Genomic DNA, 19,689 nt, shown 5'->3' on the forward strand with positions numbered 1-19,689 from the left:
CACTGGTGAAGTGGCTACCTCTGTCTGACTCAATCCTTTGAGGTAGACCAAAACGGGAAAAGATGTGGTTAATCATCAGGGCAGCTGCTGTTTCTGCCTTGCAGTTTGGAGCTGGGAGACATTCCACCCACTTGGTAAACAAGCATGTAACGGTCAACATGTACTTGTTTCCTCTAGACGAGCGGATTACAGGGCCTACAAAGTCGATTTGCAAATCTGACCATGGCAGTGTCATCCCCCTCTTTTGGAGAGGCGCACGGTGTGTGAGGGATGATGGCTGAAATTGTGCACACACAAGACACCCCTTCAAGTATTGGTCGAGGTCCTGCCCCATGTGTGCATAGTATGCAACCTCTCTTAAGATTTCCAGTGTTGTGTGAAACCCCCTATGACCGGCGGTGGCCGCATCATGGGCGTGACTTAACATCAGGCTTCGGAATGAGGTAGGGACCACCCACTGATCATGGCCAGCTTGGGATTTCCTTACCAACAAACCGTCTTGGATTTGGAACATTTTTGGACATTTCATCAACACTCTTAGGTCCTCTTTCCCAATGTAATCGGTATCCATCAGGGGAAAGTTCTCAGGTTCCTCAATGTGTTGGTAAAACTTACCAATTATTGGATCCCCCTTCTGAGCTGTAATCAAATCAGCATCAGGGGTGTCCTTACGCCATTGGGCAGTTGAAAGATCATTGTGAGCATTTGTCTGGGACCTAGTGATAGCAGTGACCTGGATTTCCCCCAACAGGGACTCTATTTCTATTAGATCCCCTTGGATGGCCCCGGTTTTGGCCAGCTGATCAGCTAAGTCATTTCCAGTTTTGTCTGGTCCCTCTACTTTGGAATGACCCTTGATCTTTTTCCAGTAGATGGTCATCCCATTCGATGTGACCAGATCATAAATATTTTGGATTAGCTTCCCATGTTTCAGGGGTTTGTTATTAGCACATAACATGCCTCTGGTTTTCCAGTTAACCAGGTGCTCCACGAACCCATTCCGTACATAATCCGAATCGGTGATTATGACCAGTTTGTGGAGTTGATGTTGGACAGCAGTGAGGATGGCCTGATGCACAGCCATCAATTCTGCCACCTGACTACTTCGGGGACCAATCTTGTATCCAGCAGAGGGTTCTGGAAACTCCTTCACCCATGCATTCCCTACGCCGGCCAACAGTTCTTTCTCCCCGTTGTTGTCAACATGGTAAGAGCATCCATCCACATAGACAGTGGGCATTCCCTCACACTTGTCTTCTTCAAAGACTTTGTGTGGGGAATTGAGGTATGCCTCCATGTTGTCCTTGATTTTTAGACTTTCGTCCTCGAGACAGTTTTCTCTGGCACAATCTTGCAAGTCAGCCAGACCTTGCGCGAGGGGGACTCTTCTTGTTTTGGCCATATCTGACCTTCACAGGAAAGCCTTGCATTGACAGAATCCAGGAAATAATTCGGGAATTACTCACATTTCCGGCCCGGATTCTGTCACTTTGGAGATATTGCAGAGGCTGGTGTGGAGTCTCCACTATGATGTGTTCCCCCTGGATAAACGGGCGGTAATTCTTCAATGCCCACACCATTGCCAGGAGTGCCTTCTCACAATCGTTGAATTTTTCCTCCACAGAGGATAAAGTTTTGCTCGCATAGGAGATTACTTTATTGACCTTGTCATGCTTTTGGTATAATACTGCCGTCAAGCACGTATTAGAGAACCCTGTCTCCAGGAAGAACTACTTGTTTCTGACAGGGTAAGCTAGGCAAGGCACTTGTGAGAGGCTTCTTTTGAGTTATCTTACTGCCTCGGATTGTTCTGGACCCCATTCCCACTCGCCCAACCCTTCAATAGATGAATCAGGGGTCTAGTGATCTCTGCGTAACCTTCAATGAACTTTCTGCTGTAATTAATCAGTCCAAGGAGGCTCCTTAGTTCCCGCAGAGTCGTGGGGTCTTTCAGTTTCTGAAGTGCTTCCACTTTCTTTTCCTGGGGACAGAGACTCTGAGGAGTAATCTCATGCCCCAAGAAATTAACACGGGTTCTACACCACTGTGCTTTCTGGAAGGAAAGTTTTGCTCCGGCGGCCCCCAACTGCGTCAGAACATAACGGATCTCCGCTATGTGTTCCTCCACAGATGAACTTTTGATGAGGACATCATCTACATAAGCCAGGTTACCCCTCGCACCCAGGTCGGGCATGGCCTTATGTAGGAAAATGTTGAATTAATTGCCGGAGTTGAGGTATCCGAAGGGAGTCCGGGTCCATGTGTACTGCTGGCCCCCAAAGGTAAAGCCAGTTTGTATTGGTCCTCCCTACTGACAGGCACGGTCCAGTATCCATTGGTCAGGTCTATTGCTGTGAAAACCTGTGACCCCTGGGTCTGGGCCAGCCCTTGGTCAATGTAGGGCAGAGGCCATCGGGAAGTATGGACCCGTTTGTTGAGCTCCCTAAAGTCGGCGCAGAGTCTCCACTGGCTGTTTGGCTTCAATATTCCCAGCACCGGATTATTGAAGGTGCTGTGTACTGGACGGATTATTCCCCGGGACTCAAGGTTCTTAATTATTTCAGTAAGGGACTCCATGGATGCGAGAGGCAAACGATATTGCTTCACAAACACTGGAGTCTTTCCAGGGTCCGTGGGAATTGTTGTGGTGTGGATGTCGGTGCGACCACAATCATATGAGTCTACCGCAAAGAGATCTTGGAAATCCAAGAAAACTTGTTTCAACTTTTGCTTCTGTTCCAGAGTCACACAGGCATCAGTTAGGTTTACTCTCTCTTCCACCATCTGCCTGAAGCCTGGAAAGACTTCTGGTTTGGCTATCTCAGCGGCCTCCTCCAGCTGGTTGGAGAAGTCCCTGGTCAGAGTGCTGATTTGGACTAGAGGCTTCAGGTGGGAAAGGCAGCCCTCATGGACCTGGAAAATCACAAGTCACATCTTCCTTACCATAAGGGCAAGAAGTGTACACCAGGAATTTACCCCCATGCCGGGTGAAAATCCTGTCTGGTGTTGTATTGTCCTCACTGTCACTGTCAAAACAGTCCTTGAGGATCAGTCCTAACAGTTCATTTCCTAAATCAATGGAGAAATGTCGGTCATTAACCGCCATTCCAATGATGGTGCCTGCGGCTAGAGTAATACTCTGTAAGTCGCTGTTATCCACCTCTATTGGAATGGTGTCATGTTCTATGTTGACTAACGGTGTTTGGTTTACCCCTAACCCTTGTTGTTGGAGAGAAGCATTTAGATGAATATAAGCATCAGGGTTTTTCAATTTTTGTCCTCTTTTAACTTTCACTTCCAGGGAGATTTGTCGGGTCCTTTCTGGGATGGTGACTTCCTCTTTGATCTGAATTTCAACTGCATAAGGTAGCAATTGAGCTGACCTAAATGCTTTTTCTGGAACATCAAAGCCCAATGGATTATCCGCTAATCGGGACCAAGCTTTGAAGTTTATTAGGTCCAAACTAATGGCAAAGCGATTGAGAATGTCACTGCCTAAGTAAAAGGCGGCAGTGACATCTCGCACGACCCAACAATTATGGACTATGCTCTTGTTGCCAATGGAGATTTTGAGCATACACCTGCTTGGCAGGATATGTTTTGAATTGGGTGCTTCCAGGTCCATTTCCCATTTGTCTATCAGTTTGAATGTGGGAATGGCTGGATCTTTTGGGAGTTGGCGAAACATGGCTTCGCTGATGAAGCTCTTACCGTTGTTCACACACACTCAGGAGAGAACAGCGTCCTTCCCATCCTTTAACTGAACAGGGATGAACAAATGCCCTCCAATTTGCTGAATATCAGCCAGGCTCTGAGCTGATTTCACCTCTTTCTGGACTATAGGAATGGGAGTGTCTGATTGTAGATTGGTAAAGAATTTCAGGGTGTTTCCTTCCAGTGTGGAATACCATCTTAAACTGGAAGGAAGGTTGATTTTCAGAAATAGAGAGGACCCCCCATCACCAGTCTGTTGTCCTACTGCTATTACTGTCACGTCTGGAATTTGGTTGTTCTGGAAGTGAAATTCTACTTGGTCAGATTGTTGTTCAACCATGTGGCAGGTGCCATTTAAACTAACATGGTTGACACTCTGTTTTAATTTTATTGGTCGACTAGTCTGAGTCCAGAGGACCTTGTTTACGCAATCTATTAGGGGTGACACCCTTCTCAGGAGGTCATTCCCTAGTAAACAAGGGGTGCCCTCTGGAGTCACTACTATGATTGGGTGTTTCACCTTGTGTCGCCCAATTTTGATGTCCAAATCTGCAGTCCCCTCGACAGGAATTTCCTTCCCGTCAAAGTTCTGCAGTTGTCCAGGAAGAGAGGTGAGAGGAATACGGCAATTCTCCCCCCTTCCTGCATTTAGTTCATCAAAGGCCCTTTTGGACAGAAGGGTAGCTTGGGATCCAGTGTCCACAAGTGCCAAAATTGTACCCTGCCCCTGTACTTGTACCGGGGCATAGTATCTTCCCTCCTTCTCCTCAAGGGGGCACAGATAATGCACATTTTTGGACAACTGGTGGGCTAACTTTCTGGTTTTGGACATTGCTAGCGAAGAGATTTGGGCAGAATTCTGTGGAGAGCCTTGGGAATCTGAAAGAAAAAGTTGGCAACTGGAGATCAGAGCCATTGTGGGTTCCCCTGGTTCCGGTTCTGGGCCGCCCCCCCCTTTTTGGAGGCATTCACCAGGATGGGTTTGAACCAAGGGATTTCGGTTTTGTGGGTTCTGGGATGAGATGATGGGCGGCGGTAGCTCAGTCTCCATATCTCCCCAGTCTGGATTGGAATCCCTTGGGACCCATTTTTCCTTGGGAGGAGTTCCCCCATCTCTGAATGAGAAGATCCTTTTCCCAGGATCTTCTGAGGATCCCTCTCCCTCAAGTTGGAAGACCTCTACCTCCTCCACAAAGTGGGTCTGTTTGGGTCCTTTGTTTCTCCTACCCCCCTCTGCTCCTTAGGAGGCAGGCTTTCAGGGGCAGGAGATTTTGTTTCTGGTTCCTGGTTTTCCAGGGGCTGTTTACAATTTGGGAAGGAAGCTTCCTCCAAGGCTTTACACCCCCCTTCCCCTTGTGCCTCCTCCCTGGGAACCGGAGAGTTATCCGGGTGCTGCCCCCGTCATTGTTCTGGAGCACCAGGTCCAGAGTTTGGAGCATTCTGCGGTGGCATGCTCATCTGAGGGTTCTGTTGAGCTCTCAGTATGTGACCCAGATCCCTTGCCATATTTTGGACCTGGCGCTCAAGTTATGAAACCCGCTCAGGCTGATACGGGGCTCTATTTTCTCCCCTGGGCTGATCCCGGGAAGGGTAGCTATCCCTTCTCTGGTAGTACCCCTGGTTGGGAAGATTTTGGTACCCCTCCACCCTTGGCCTCCACTCTCCCGGATTAGGTTGTCTGGGCTCAGGGAATTGGGGAAAGAAGGATGGATGATTTTGGGGCTGGAAATTGGGTGGATACCTGGGGAAAATGTTCTGCCCAGGATTTGGTGAATTTCTGCCCTCCTGGGGGAAGTTAGGAGGGGAGTTCCCTGGGTCAGGTGCTTGGCTGGATCCCCCCCTTGGGCTGGAGGAGTCCACACATAACCCAGGATGGGTCGGTTTCCCTTGTAGCGGGGACTTACATAATCAGTTAGTGGGGGACCCCATTTGTGGGACTACCTCCTCGACTCCCTGTCTGTGACTGGCCCGAGGGCCTTCTGGGCTGTGAATTATTTGGTGCAGGCAGGTTTTTAGGCCCCCCATCTCCAAATCTAAAACGGGGGCAACCTTTACCTCCGCCACCTTGGCAGCAGCAGGGGTGCTGTTGGTTTTGGGGTTTTTCTGTGCATTATTTTTATTTTCGATGGGCTTCTGCACCTCATAGATCCGGGTAGACTGTTCAAAGACCCAGTCTAGTGACCTCTTCTTGTGAAAATCTCTCACTAGCTGGGTCATGATGTATTTGGGCATGGCATGGAAAAAAGTATTGACAAACTCTTTGCTTTCTGTGCGCACCCTTTTGGTGGTCTGCGCAAAGGCACGCTTCAATTCTTGCACAAATTCTTGTGGGGCCTGAACCTCCCCACATTGCAAATTGTAGGCTGCCTTGCGAGCCTCTTGGGGATTTCTATGAACAGAAAAATGTTTCAAGATGGCCACCCTATATGCGGACCATCTTGAATGGTTTTGGTCCAGCCCTGCAAAGAAACTGGAGTATTCTGGGGAGAATGTCCATTTGCCTCCTGTACTTCCTCGCCCACCCCAGATTTACACGTACCCCGCTTGCATAGGCCCAATCACGTGTAAAACTTCACGCGAGCCCAACTTCCCATGAGCCCAACGTCCCGCGAGCCCCTGAAGTACACGTACCCCGCTCGTCCAGGCACAATCGCGTGTGAAACTTCCCGCAGACCCACGAAATACACGCTATTGTTGACACAGCGGGTGTCCGTGTTTGTCGCGTACCCCTTTGCACGTCATTTGTCCTAGAGGGCCACAGTATGGGAAATTAATCAGAGCTGTATATACATGCTTTTTGATAGCGCACATTTTTTTAATGCGCAGGGACGCTACCGCCTGCCTTCGTGTGGCGGACATGTGTTGATGTACATAGTTGACTTTTGGTTTGTGTCATGGAATTGCCATTTCACTGCTGGGGGGTGGGGGTGCAAGGGGACATGAGTGGGGGCCTGCTGGCAGGTGCCCCTGCACTGCTGGGGGGTGGGAGTGCAGGGGGACATGAGTGGGACATGAGTGGGCGCCTGCTGGCAGGGGTCCCTGACTGCTGGGGGATGGGGGTGCAAGTGGACATGAGTGGGGCCCTGCTGCCAGGGGCCCCTGACTGCTGGGGGGAGGGGGTGCAAGGGGACATGAGTGGGGGCCTGCTGGCAGTTGCCCTGTACTGCTGGGGGGTGGGGGTGCAGGGGGACATGAGTGGGACATGAGTGGGGGCCTGCTGGCAATTGCCCCTGACTGCTGGGTTGGTGGCGGTGCAGGGGGAAATGAGTGGGGGCCTGCTGGCAGGTGCCCCTGACTGCTGGGGGGTGGGGGTGCAAGGGGACATGAGTGGGGGCCTGCTGCCAGGTGCCCCTGACTGCTGGGGGGAGGGGGTGCAGGGGGACATGAGTGGGACATGAGTGGGAGCCTGCTGGCAGATGCCCCTGACTGCTGGGGGGTGTGGGTGCAAGGGGACATGAGTGGGGGCCTGCTGGCAGGTGCCCCTGACTGCTGTGGGGTGGGGGTGCTGGGGGACATGAGTGGGGGCCTGCTGGCAGGTGCCCTGCACTGCTGGGGGGTGGGGGTGCAGGGGGACATGAGTGGGACATGGGTGGGGGCCTGCTGGCTGGGGCCCCTGACTGCTGGGGTTGGGGGTGCCAGGGGACATGAGTGGGGGCCTGCTGGCAGGTGCCCCTGACTGCTGGTGGGTGTGGGTGCAGCGGGAAATGAGTGGGACATGAGTGGGGGCCTGCTGGTAGGTGCCCCTGACTGCTGGGCGGTGGGGGTGCAAGGGGGCATGAGTGGGGGCCTGCTGGCAGGTGCCCCTGCACTGCTGGGGGGTGGGAGTGCAGGGGGACATGAGTGGGCGCCTGCTGGCAGGGGTCCCTGACTGCTGGGGGATGGGGGTGCAAGTGGACATGAGTGGGGCCCTGCTGCCAGGGGCCCCTGACTGCTGGGGGGTGGGGGTGCAAGGGGACATGAGTGGGGGCCTGCTGGCAGTTGCCCTGCACTGCTGGGGGGTGGGGGTGCAGGGGGACATGAGTGGGACATGAGTGGGGGCCTGCTGGCAATTGCCCCTGACTGCTGGGTTGGTGGCGGTGCAGGGGGAAATGAGTGGGGGCCTGCTGGCAGGTGCCCCTGACTGCTGGGGGGTGGGGGTGCAAGGGGACATGAGTGGGGGCCTGCTGCCAGGTGCCCCTGACTGCTGGGGGGAGGGGGTGCAGGGGGACATGAGTGGGACATGAGTGGGAGCCTGCTGGCAGATGCCCCTGACTGCTGGGGGGTGTGGGTGCAAGGGGACATGAGTGGGGGCCTGCTGGCAGGTGCCCCTGACTGCTGTGGGGTGGGGGTGCTGGGGGACATGAGTGGGGGCCTGCTGGCAGGTGCCCTGCACTGCTGGGGGGTGGGGGTGCAGGGGGACATGAGTGGGACATGGGTGGGGGCCTGCTGGCTGGGGCCCCTGACTGCTGGGGTTGGGGGTGCCAGGGGACATGAGTGGGGGCCTGCTGGCAGGTGCCCCTGACTGCTGGTGGGTGTGGGTGCAGCGGGAAATGAGTGGGACATGAGTGGGGGCCTGCTGGTAGGTGCCCCTGACTGCTGGGCGGTGGGGGTGCAAGGGGGCATGAGTGGGGGCCTGCTGGCAGGTGCCCCTGCACTGCAGGGGGTGGGGGTGCAGGGGGACATGAGTGGGACATGAGTGGGGGCCTGCTGGCAGGTGCCCCTGACTGCTGGGGGGTGGGGGTGCAAGGGGACATGAGTGGGGGCCTGCTGGCAGGTGCCCCTGACTGCTGGGGGGTAGGGTGCAGGGGGACATGAGTGGGACATGAGTGGGGGCCTGCTGGCAGGGACCCTGACTGCTGGGGGTTGGGGGTGCAAGGGGACATGAGTGGGGGTGTGCTGGCAGGTGCCCTGCACTGCTGGGGGGTGGGGTGCAGGGAGACATGAGTGGGACATGAGTTGGGGCCTGCTGGCAGGTGCCCCTGACTGCTGGGGGTGGGGGTGCAAGGGGACATGAGTGGGGGCCTGCAGCCAGGGGCCCCTGACTGCTGGGGGGTGCGGGTGCAAGGGGACATGAGTTTGGGCCTGCTGGCAGGTGCCCTGACTGCTGGGGGGTTGGGGTGCAGGGGGACATGAGTGGGACATGAGTGGGGGCCTGTTGGCAGGTGCCCTGCACTGCTGGGGGATGGGGGTGCAGGGGGGCATGTGTGGGACATTAGTGGGGGCCTGCTGGCAGGTGCACCTGACTGCTGGGGGGTGGGGGTGCAGGGGGACATGAGTGGGACATGAGTGGGGCCTGTTGGCAGGTGCCCCTGACTGCTGGGGGGTGGGGGTGCTGGGGGACATGAGTGGGGGCCTGCTGGCAGGTGCCCTGCACTGCTGGGGCTGGGGGTTCAGGGGGACATGAGTGGGACATGGGTGGGGGCCTGCTGGCAGGTGCCCCTGACTGCTGGGGGTGGGGGTGCAAGGGGACATGAGTGGGGGCCTGCTGGCAGGTGCCCTGCACTGCTGGGGGGGTGGGGGTGCAGGGGGACATGAGTGGGACATGAGTGGGGGCCTGCTGGCAGGTGCCCCTGACTGCTGGGTTGGTGGCGGTGCAGGGGGACATGAGTGGGGGCCTGCTGGCAGGTGCCCCTGACTGCTGGGGGGTGGGGGTGCAAGGGGACATGAGTGGGGGCCTGCTGCCAGGGGCCCCTGACTGCTGGGGGGTGGGGGTGCAAGGGGACATGAGTGGGGGCCTGCTGGCAGGTGTCCCTGACTGCTGGGGGGAGGGGGTGCAGGGGGACATGAGTGGGACATGAGTGGGAGCCTGCTGGCAGATGCCCCTGACTGCTGGGGGGTGTGGGTGCAAGGGGACATGAGTGGGGGCCTGCTGGCAGGTGCCCCTGACTGCTGTGGGGTGGGGGTGCTGGGGGACATGAGTGGGGGCCTGCTGGCAGGTGCCCTGCACTGCTGGGGGGTGGGGGTGCAGGGGGACATGAGTGGGACATGGGACATGGGTGGGGGCCTGCTGGCTGGGGCCCCTGACTGCTGGGGTTGGGGGTGCAAGGGGACATGAGTGGGGGCCTGCTGGCAGGTGCCCCTGACTGCTGGTGGGTGTGGGTGCAGCGGGAAATGAGTGGGACATGAGTGGGGGCCTGCTGGTAGGTGCCCCTGACTGCTGGGGGGTGGGGGTGCAAGGGGGCATGAGTGGGGGCCTGCTGGCAGGTGCCCCTGCACTGCAGGGGGGTGGGGGTGCAGGGGGACATGAGTGGGACATGAGTGGGGGCCTGCTGGCAGGTGCCCCTGACTGCTGGGGGGTGGGGGTGCAAGGGGACATGAGTGGGGGCCTGCTGGCAGGTGCCCCTGACTGCTGGGGGGTAGGGTGCAGGGGGACATGAGTGGGACATGAGTGGGGGCCTGCTGGCAGGGACCCTGACTGCTGGGGGTTGGGGGTGCAAGGGGACATGAGTGGGGGTGTGCTGGCAGGTGCTCTGCACTGCTGGGGGGTGGGGTGCAGGGAGACATGAGTGGGACATGAGTTGGGGCCTGCTGGCAGGTGCCCCTGACTGCTGGGGGTGGGGGTGCAAGGGGACATGAGTGGGGGCCTGCTGCCAGGGGCCCCTGACTGCTGGGGGGTGGGGGTGCAAGGGGACATGAGTTTGGGCCTGCTGGCAGGTGCCCTGACTGCTGGGGGGTGGGGGTGCAGGGGGACATGAGTGGGACATGAGTGGGGGCCTGTTGGCAGGTGCCCTGCACTGCTGGGGGATGGGGGTGCAGGGGGGCATGTGTGGGACATTAGTGGGGGCCTGCTGGCAGGTGCACCTGACTGCTGGGGGGGGGTGCAGGGGGACATGAGTGGGACATGAGTGGGGCCTGTTGGCAGGTGCCCCTGACTGCTGGGGGTGGGGGTGCAAGGGGACATGAGTGGGACATGAGTGGGGGCCTGCTGGCAGGTGCCCCTGACTGATGGGGGGTAGGGATGCAGGGGGGCATGAGTGGGACTTGATTGTGGGCCTGCTGGCAGGGGCCCCTGACTGCTGGGGGGTGGGGGTGCAAGGGGACATGAGTGGGGGCCTGCTGGAAGGTGCCCTGCACTGCTGGGGGGTGGGGGTGCAGGGAGACATGAGTGGGACATGAGTGGGGGCCTGCTGGCAGGTGCCCCTGACTGCTGGGGTGTGGGGGTGCAAGGGGACATGAGTGGGGGCCTGCTGGCAGGTGCCCCTGACTGCTGGGGGGTGGGGTGCAGGGGGACATGAGTGGGACATGAGTGGGGGCCTGCTGGCAGGGACCCTGACTGCTGGGGGTTGGGGGTGCAAGGGGACATGAGTGGGGGTGCGCTGGCAGGTGCCCTGCACTGCTGGGGGGTGGGGGTGCAGGGAGACATGAGTGGGACATGAGTTGGGGCCTGCTGGCAGGTGCCCCTGACTGCTGGGGGTGGGGGTGCAAGGGGACATGAGTGGGGGCCTGCTGCAAGGGGCCCCTGACTGCTGGGGGGTGGGGGTGCAAGGGGACATGAGTGGGGGCCTGCTGGCAGGTGCCCTGACTGCTGGGGGGTGGGGGTGCAGGGGGACATGAGTGGGACATGAGTGGGTGTTAGGGAGAATTCTCTGTTTAGGCTGAATTTCCTAACCTAGTGAGTCCCCCAGCAGCTTTGCTGGATTTCTGGAGTTTGTTTTTCCCATCCTGCCAAGAGTGTGACCCTTTTCCTCTCACTCTTGGACATGTATGTGTGTGATTCCTTTGAGTTGTCAATGTGTTCGATGGGCTATGGGGTCTTTTACTCCATAGGGTCTCATACGTTTTTCTATGTGTGTCACTCCGCACCCTACGTGTCGTGACACGGGGGCACCCTAGCTGGTCCCCCCACCATAGACTCCATACCCGGGGACTGACTACCGTCTCCCCGGGCATGTAAAGTCACCATTGGCTTTACTAGACCTAAATTTACTAACAGAACTAGTACCAACCATCTTATTGTGGACGTGCTAGTAGGGGTAATTCGATTACTCCTGGATCTGTTACTCGAGGGGGCACTGTCCCGTCCCTCCTCGTCGAGTTTTGGCTGGTGGCAGTGGAAACTACTTGTTATGTTCGACCCCGAGCATAACCCCATGGGATCCGTCCCATTGTTGAAGATTGATACTGTTTTTCGTTAATCTCCAACGTACCACCGATCTACTTATCTTAAATAGGTTTATCGAGTGGTATTTTCTGCCAGAACTCGGGTTGTAAAATGGCATCTGTGTTTTTCTCTGTGACTCCTAAACCAAAGGTTGAGCCCTTTTGTTCCACTTTTGGTGGGCCTCTGGACAGAGACCCTCCAAAGTGGCGCCATTCTGTCTGGGTTACCTCAGGGGTGTGGGAGGGGGTTTAGGCACCCTGGACCGAGTTGCCTTGCCAACTCAGGTCGCACTCTGGAGTGATTGGCCCAGGTGGTGAGCCTTCCCGCTCACCACTTAGCATGTATTGATTGACAAGCTAGGCTGAATGAATGGGGGACGTCTGCATAAAAGCAGGGCTTTTGGGACTGGATCTTCGGAACGTCGCCACTGGACCTAAAGAATCCGACGAGGGTAACGCTGAGCCGACCTGCACGACGACACCTACGGTGGAGCCCTGCGGAACCGTCTCACAATCTCCCGACGACAGAAGAGATCTCCCTGCCGGAGAGGCTCTTTCCCTGGCTGGTGGGAACAACCAGTCTTCTTCTTCTTTGTGCTTTTTTGATCGCCATGGACGCAGTGGTCGAATTGCCCGTGCAGAGCACCCGGCAACCGGATAGCCACTACTCCGGCATCGTGATCGAAAGGTGGTGCCTTGTGACGAAGCCCTCCGCGGCTGGTTTCTTCCCTGGTGGTGCACCGGACATCTTCTCTTCGACGACGAGAGCCTCTCTTCTCTTGGCCAAGACCCGTCGTGCATCCACCACCAGGAACAACTGCCCCCGCTGGAGTGGTCTTCCACAACAAGGTACCGTAACCGCCTGGCTTCCCTTATCGATCGGTTCGTGTGAGGTATCTGATTCCTCTCCATTCCGTTGGGTTGCCTCCAAGCTTTATTCACTCTTTGTTCTGAACTGGTTCAACCTGTCGCTAACCAAACTGCTAACTGAGACTTGAACGCATCACCCATAGAGACTTTCCAGGACATCGTGCCTTACCTCTCACTGAGTGGGCCTGGCCGCCGAACTGTATGATCTAGTGTGATTAATGCCTTCTTGCCTTGCATTTTTACCTGCTTCAGTACGAACCGTGTTGACTTCATTACCTGCCTATCTCTTCTCTCCCTTCCTCACTAAATATTCGAGTGTCATCTGGGTTGAGGTATACACCTCTGTCTGAAAATAAGTGGTGCCGTAGGACCTGGAGTTGTCGATATTGTGTTTTCGGGGATTGAGCTTTATTCCATTCTGCAGAGTAATTGTATTTTGATTTGTTTGCCGTGGTTCGCTTTAGTACTTTCCGTAGATGTTCTGTTATTAATAAATAACTTGCTACCTTTATACTAAAGCCTGGTTGCGTGTTTACTCGTTTTGCTGCGAAGAATTACCCTATCTTGTATGCTCCCTATACTGACCAACTTTTCTTGAGAGAAGTCTGACTGCTCAGCCACAGCTACCAATTGAATCTGTGTGGTACAGACTGCTACCAAGTGGGTTCATCGCAACACCTATGGTCCTAAATCTTTTGCAGTGGTCCCAGAGGGAGCTGCACAGGTTTCCGCCTAACACTGGTGTACAGCGGTGGGATGTGTATCGAGTATACAGTTTAGAGTGTTTTTAGACGCTGTAGGACGACTAACCACAAAACGTTACAAAAGCAACTTTCAAAAAACATGTCTACAATGGAAATTTACAGCCAAGAGTCTTTGTCAGATAAAAATACTGAGAGTCTGCGAGCTCTCTGTAGACAAGAGAATCTTCCTGTAAAAGGCAAGAAGTTAGAACTGGTAGAGAGATTGCTGGCGAACCAAAGTCTGGGTACTGGTTCAGAGGAACCAAACTCTCCAGCAACTGTAGATAACAGTAATGGTGTTGATCTGAATCGTAATTCTGATGATAGCGATGAAGAGGCTGACGAGGACGGCGAGGCTAACGAAACTGTCTCACCTGTTCCTCTACCTGCCTTACCAACTGTGCCTACGGGGCCAATACCAGGTCCCACAAGTAATCCTGCTTATTTTGAACTTGAAAAAATGAAGCTCGAATTAGAATATAAACGGTTCTTGGCTCAATCTGAACGAAACCAAGAGCTCGAGTTCAGACGAATGAATGCCCAGGCTGAGCAGAAACAAGCTGAGTTAAGACTCAGGGAAATAGAGCTTAATCATGAGTTACAAATGAAAAAGTTGTCTATGGAAAATGCTTCTCTCTCCTCTGGTTCCTCTAGGAGCTCCAGTCCCAAAAGACCCCGGATGCCGAAGGAATTAGTGGGTATGTACGAACCGAGATTGGATGTGTTGGATTGGTTGAAACTGTTTGAATACAATCATGGGCTCCAGGACATCACCGGGAATGCGTTGCTTCCCTGGTTGTTCTCTAGGCTTCCTCCTGTTGCGACTGATGTGGTAATGGAATTGGGGGAGGTGGATAAGACGGATTACGAAAGTGTGAAACTAGCATTGATAGCTAGATTCGGGAAGACCCCTTCCCAGTATCTTAAGAGGTTTAGAACCCTCAAAAAGCATGATGGTACCCCTTGGGCTACCTGGGTGAGTGAAGGGTTGAAAAACTTAGAGGGATGGATTAAGGGTTACAAAGTTAACACTTACGAGGGTATGCGAAATCTTTTTATGTTGGAGTCGATTTATGATGCCTGTTCTCCCGAGCTCAGACAGCACTTGGCTGACTCGAAGGAATTAGATTCCAGGACTCTAGCTAAGGCTGCTGACTTGTGGGTTGCCAACAGGGCTACTCACAAGGATTCTGGGGCAACTCAGAAAAAGGACGAGGGAAAACAGCCTAAAAAAGACTCAAAGGAGAATTCGAATAACTCACATTCCAAAGAGGGCCCCAAACAAAACCAGAAGGGTAAGCCACCGGGAAAACCACAGCAGAATAGTATGTCTTCTGGTGCCAAACCGGAAGGAGGTCAGACAAGCCACCATTCCAGAAAGCATTCGGGAAATGCTTTGTTTGTGGCTCGACTGATCACGTGAAAGGAGATCCCAGATGTAAGGGTAAACCTTCAGGGGTCCAGCTTGTCTCCTTAGCCTTCGCTCCAGAGGAGGAAGTCCAAATGGCAAGTGGAAACTTTCTACTGCTAGCTGACGAACCCATTGGAGTCTCAGCCAGCGTTTCTTTAGTATCTCTGGGGTTGTGGGAACAACAGAATTTAGATGTCTATAATTCTATCCCCGATAATACTAAAGAGTATTATAAGGACAGTGTCCAGGTGAATGGTCAGGAGACGCCTGCCATTAGGGACACTGGGGCCAGCATAACTGTGGTGGATAAATCGTTTTTTCAGGCTGAGGATGTTGCTAAGGCACCCAAACGCCTCACCAAGTTAGCTGGAGGGCCTGTGCAGATGCTTCCCCAATTACCAGTTCTCATCCAGTGTAACGACATGACTGTAAAGATACCTGTCAGCATACAGAGTGAGGTACCAGGACGCGTACTGTTGGGTAACGATTTGAAAACTCTCGGAGTTGTATCGCATACTCCCAGACCTCCTAGTAAACGGTTACAGGAGCTAACCAGACCTGCAAGAGAGAGGACCCTGCGCGGAACTCTCGGGGAGATGGTGAAGAAAGAAATCACTCCTGCTCCATTGGAAATGGCGGCTGCTGTCTCTAGGAACACAGAAGTAAAAGGGAAACTTAAAACTTCTAAACCGAAACCAACAGCCCACATTCCAATGCAGCCGACACGGACTTCCCCGCGGTTGTCCAACGTCACACCCGTAACTCCACCTCCAGCTGAGGCTGAGGGGGAAGTACAACCCTGTATGGTAGAATTAGACTCTGAAGAAGAGCTAATGGAAGGCCAAGAACTCATTGGAGATCTGGATCCTGTTGACCATCCTGAGCTGCAGTCGTTACTGGCAGAAGGTGGACCCAGCAGGGCGGACTTCAGTAAGGGACAGAGAGAATGTCCAACTCTGGAAGGTCTTCGCCGTCAGGCAGAAACTCAGGCTGAAGGGCAAGAGCCTGGGAAACATAGGTTGCACTGGGAAGATGGCCTCTTCTATAGTGAACCGACCGAGTCTGCACCTGGAGACTACAAACGCCTTGTAGTACCCCAAAAGAACAGACCACAGTTCTTGCAGTTAGCCCACGAGATTCCTTTGGCTGGTCACTTGAGTTTCAAGAAGACTAAGGAAAGGCTCTCGCTCTACTTCTATTGGCCAAAGATGGGGGCCGAAGTAGAAAAACACTGCAGAAGCTGCCATACCTGCCAGATCTCTGGTAAGGTTGGGTCCAAGAATGTGGCACCATTAGTGCCTCTTCCCGTTGTGGGAGTCCCATTTGAGAGAGTAGGGATTGATATCGTTGGTCCCCTTGACCCTCCAACCTCCTCAGGCAACAGGTTTATACTTGTTGTAGTAGACCATGCTACTAGGTATCCTGAGGCAATTCCTATGAGGACTGTTACAGCTCCGGCTGTGGCTAAGGCCCTCCTTGGTATTTTTACTAGGGTCGGATTTCCTAAGGAAGTTATCTCTGACAGGGGGTCAAATTTTATGTCCCACTACATGAAAGCCATGTGGAAAACCTGCGGGGTAACTTACAAGTTCTCAACGGCTTACCACCCACAAACCAATGGGTTGGTAGAACGGTTCAACCGAACCATGAAGAGCATGATAGGTGCTCTAGAAGAACCCCTTAAACGTAAGTGGGACCTTCTATTGCCATGCCTTCTTTTTGCTTATAGAGAAGTCCCTCAGGAGGGAGTAGGCTACTCTCCCTTCGAACTGCTCTATGGTCATCCCGTCAGAGGTCCATTGGCCCTGATTAAGGAGGGGTTGGAGAGTGCTCCTTCCCCCAAGCCAGTCAGAGTGACTGACTACGTGATAGGTCTCCGGAGGAGAATGTCGCACCTGATGACAGAAGCAAGCGATAACTTGAAAGCTGGACAAGCATTGGTCAAGCACTGGCACGATCAAAAGGCTAACATGGTTGAGTTCGCTCAAAACCAGCTTGTTCTTGTTATGATCCCCACAAGGCAGAGGGCCTTGCAAGATAAATGGATGGGACCCTACCGAGTAGTGGGTAAGCTCGGCAAGGTTAACTATCTGGTGGACTTGGGCAACCCCAAGGAGGCTCCGACAGTCTTTCACACCAACCGACTTAAAGTGTATGTCTCACGACCTGATGTAGGAGCGTTGCTTCTAGCATCGGCCGAGGAAGAAGAAGAGAGTGAAGCTCTTCCGGATCTCCTCAGAGGCTTACCTTTAGATGAAAAAATTGAAGGAGTAAATCTCTCCTCCAATCTGACACCCGAGCAACAAGAAGAGTGCAAGTCTATGTTGAATCAGTTTGCCTCTCTGTTCTCGCTCTCACCAGGCTTGACCCCTTGGGGCCAGCACGAGATACTCACTGGTGACTGTCTGCCTGTCAAAAGCAGAGGATATCGCATGTCAGAAAACGTAAGAACCCACATCAAAGGCGAGGTCAGCAAGATGCTTGATCTCGGGGTAATAGAGCCCTCTACTAGTCCATGGTCTAGCCCAGTTGTGTTAGTACCAAAGGCCGGATCTAAAGAACTTAGATTCTGCGTGGATTATAGAGCTCTTAACGCAGTCACCACGACTGATGCCCACCCTTTGCCAAGGACAGATGAGTTGGTGGATAAACTTGGCGCCGCCAAGTTCCTCAGCACATTTGACTTGACGTCAGGCTATTGGCAAATAGCCCTGACCAACCATGCCACGGAGAAAACTGCATTTTCTACCCCCGTTGGGTTATACCAGTTTACGGTAATGCCTTTCGGACTAAAAAATGCACCTGCTACGTTTCAACGGATGGTAAACCAGGTTCTAACCGGGATGGAGGACTTCTGCATGGCATACTTGGATGACATAGCAGTGTTCAGCAATTCCTGGGACGAACATGTAACCCACCTGAGAGATGTTTTGCAGGCTCTTGGACGAGCCAATCTGACCATAAAGGCGAGTAAATGCCAAATTGGACAGAGTAAGGTAGTCTACCTTAGGCATGAGGTAGGCGGTGGAGAAATAAGGCCTTTGCTCAGTAAGATTGAAGCTGTGCAAAATTGGACAACCTCGACTACTCAGACTCAGGTGAGAGCCTTCCTAGGCCTCACCGGGTATTACAGGAATTTCATAGAGAACTATGGGACCATAGCTTCTCCACTGAATGTCATCTCCTCGCCCAAATTCCCTAAAAAGGTTAAATGGAACGAGGAGTGCAATCAGGCTTTTGAAAACCTGAAAAAGGCTCTTTGCCAAGCCCCAGTACTCAGAGCTCCTGATTACCGCCAACACTTCATTGTGCAGACAGACGCTTCCAATGTAGGGATAGGTGCCGTACTCAGTCAACTGGACGGGAAAGGTAGGGAGCACCCCGTTTGCTACATCAGCCGCAAGCTGAAGGATCCTGAAACAAGGTGGGCAACAATCGAAAGAGAATGCTTTGCTATCGTGTGGGCTCTGAAGAAGTTTAGGCCGTACTTGTATGGTTCTACTTTTGTTATTCAGACTGACCACCAACCCTTGAGATGGTTAATGCAAATGAAAGGGGAAAACCCGAAACTACTGAGATGGTCGATCTGCCTGCAAGGGTTCGATTTCACCATTGAGCACAGGTCAGGGTGTCACCACCAAAATGCTGATGGTCTCTCTAGGATGTATATCATCGACTAGAGGTATGAGATTCATCCAGGAGTGGATTAAATCCTCCTGTCCCTTAGTCTGGGGGGGGCGAGTGTTAGGGAGAATTCTCTGTTTAGGCTGAATTTCCTAACCTAGTGAGTCCCCCAGCAGCTTTGCTGGATTTCTGGAGTTTGTTTTTCCCATCCTGCCAAGAGTGTGACCCTTTTCCTCTCACTCTTGGACATGTATGTGTGTGATTCCTTTGAGTTGTCAATGTGTTCGATGGGCTATGGGGTCTTTTACTCCATAGGGTCTCATAAGTTTTTCTATGTGTGTCACTCCGTACCCTACGTGTCGTGACACGGGGCACCCTAGCTGGTCCCCCCACCATAGACTCCATACCCGGGGACTGACTACCGTCTCCCCGGGCATGTAAAGTCACCATTGGCTTTACTAGACCTAAATTTACTAACAGAACTAGTACCAACCATCTTATTGTGGACGTGCTAGTAGGGGTAATTCGATTACTCCTGGATCTGTTACTCGAGGGGGCACTGTCCCGTCCCTCCTCGTCGAGTTTTGGCTGGTGGCAGTGGAAACTACTTGTTATGTTCGACCCCGAGCATAACCCCATGGGATCCGTCCCATTGTTGAAGATTGATACTGTTTTTCGTTATTCTCCAACGTACCACCGATCTACTTATCTTAAATAGGTTTATCGAGTGGTATTTTCTGCCAGAACTCGGGTTGTAAAATGGCATCTGTGTTTTTCTCTGTGACTCCTAAACCAAAGGTTGAGCCCTTTTGTTCCACTTTTGGCGGGCCTCTGGACAGAGACCCTCCAAAGTGGCGCCATTCTGTCTGGGTTACCTCAGGGGTGTGGGAGGGGGTTTAGGCACCCTGGACCGAGTTGCCTTGCCAACTCAGGTCGCACTCTGGAGTGATTGGCCCAGGTGGTGAGCCTTCCCGCTCACCACTTAGCATGTATTGATTGACAAGCTAGGCTGAATGAATGGGGGACGTCTGCATAAAAGCAGGGCTTTTGGGACTGGATCTTCGGAACGTCGCCACTGGACCTAAAGAATCCGACGAGGGTAACGCTGAGCCGACCTGCACGACGACACCTACGGTGGAGCCCTGCGGAACCGTCTCACAATCTCCCGACGACAGAAGAGATCTCCCTGCCGGAGAGGCTCTTTCCCTGGCTGGTGGGAACAACCAGTCTTCTTCTTCTTTGTGCTTT

Source organism: Ambystoma mexicanum, chromosome 6q (assembly GCF_040938575.1).
Source record: "Ambystoma mexicanum isolate Mex_15411 chromosome 6q, UKY_AmexF1_1, whole genome shotgun sequence".
Lineage (NCBI taxonomy): Eukaryota > Metazoa > Chordata > Amphibia > Caudata > Ambystomatidae > Ambystoma > Ambystoma mexicanum.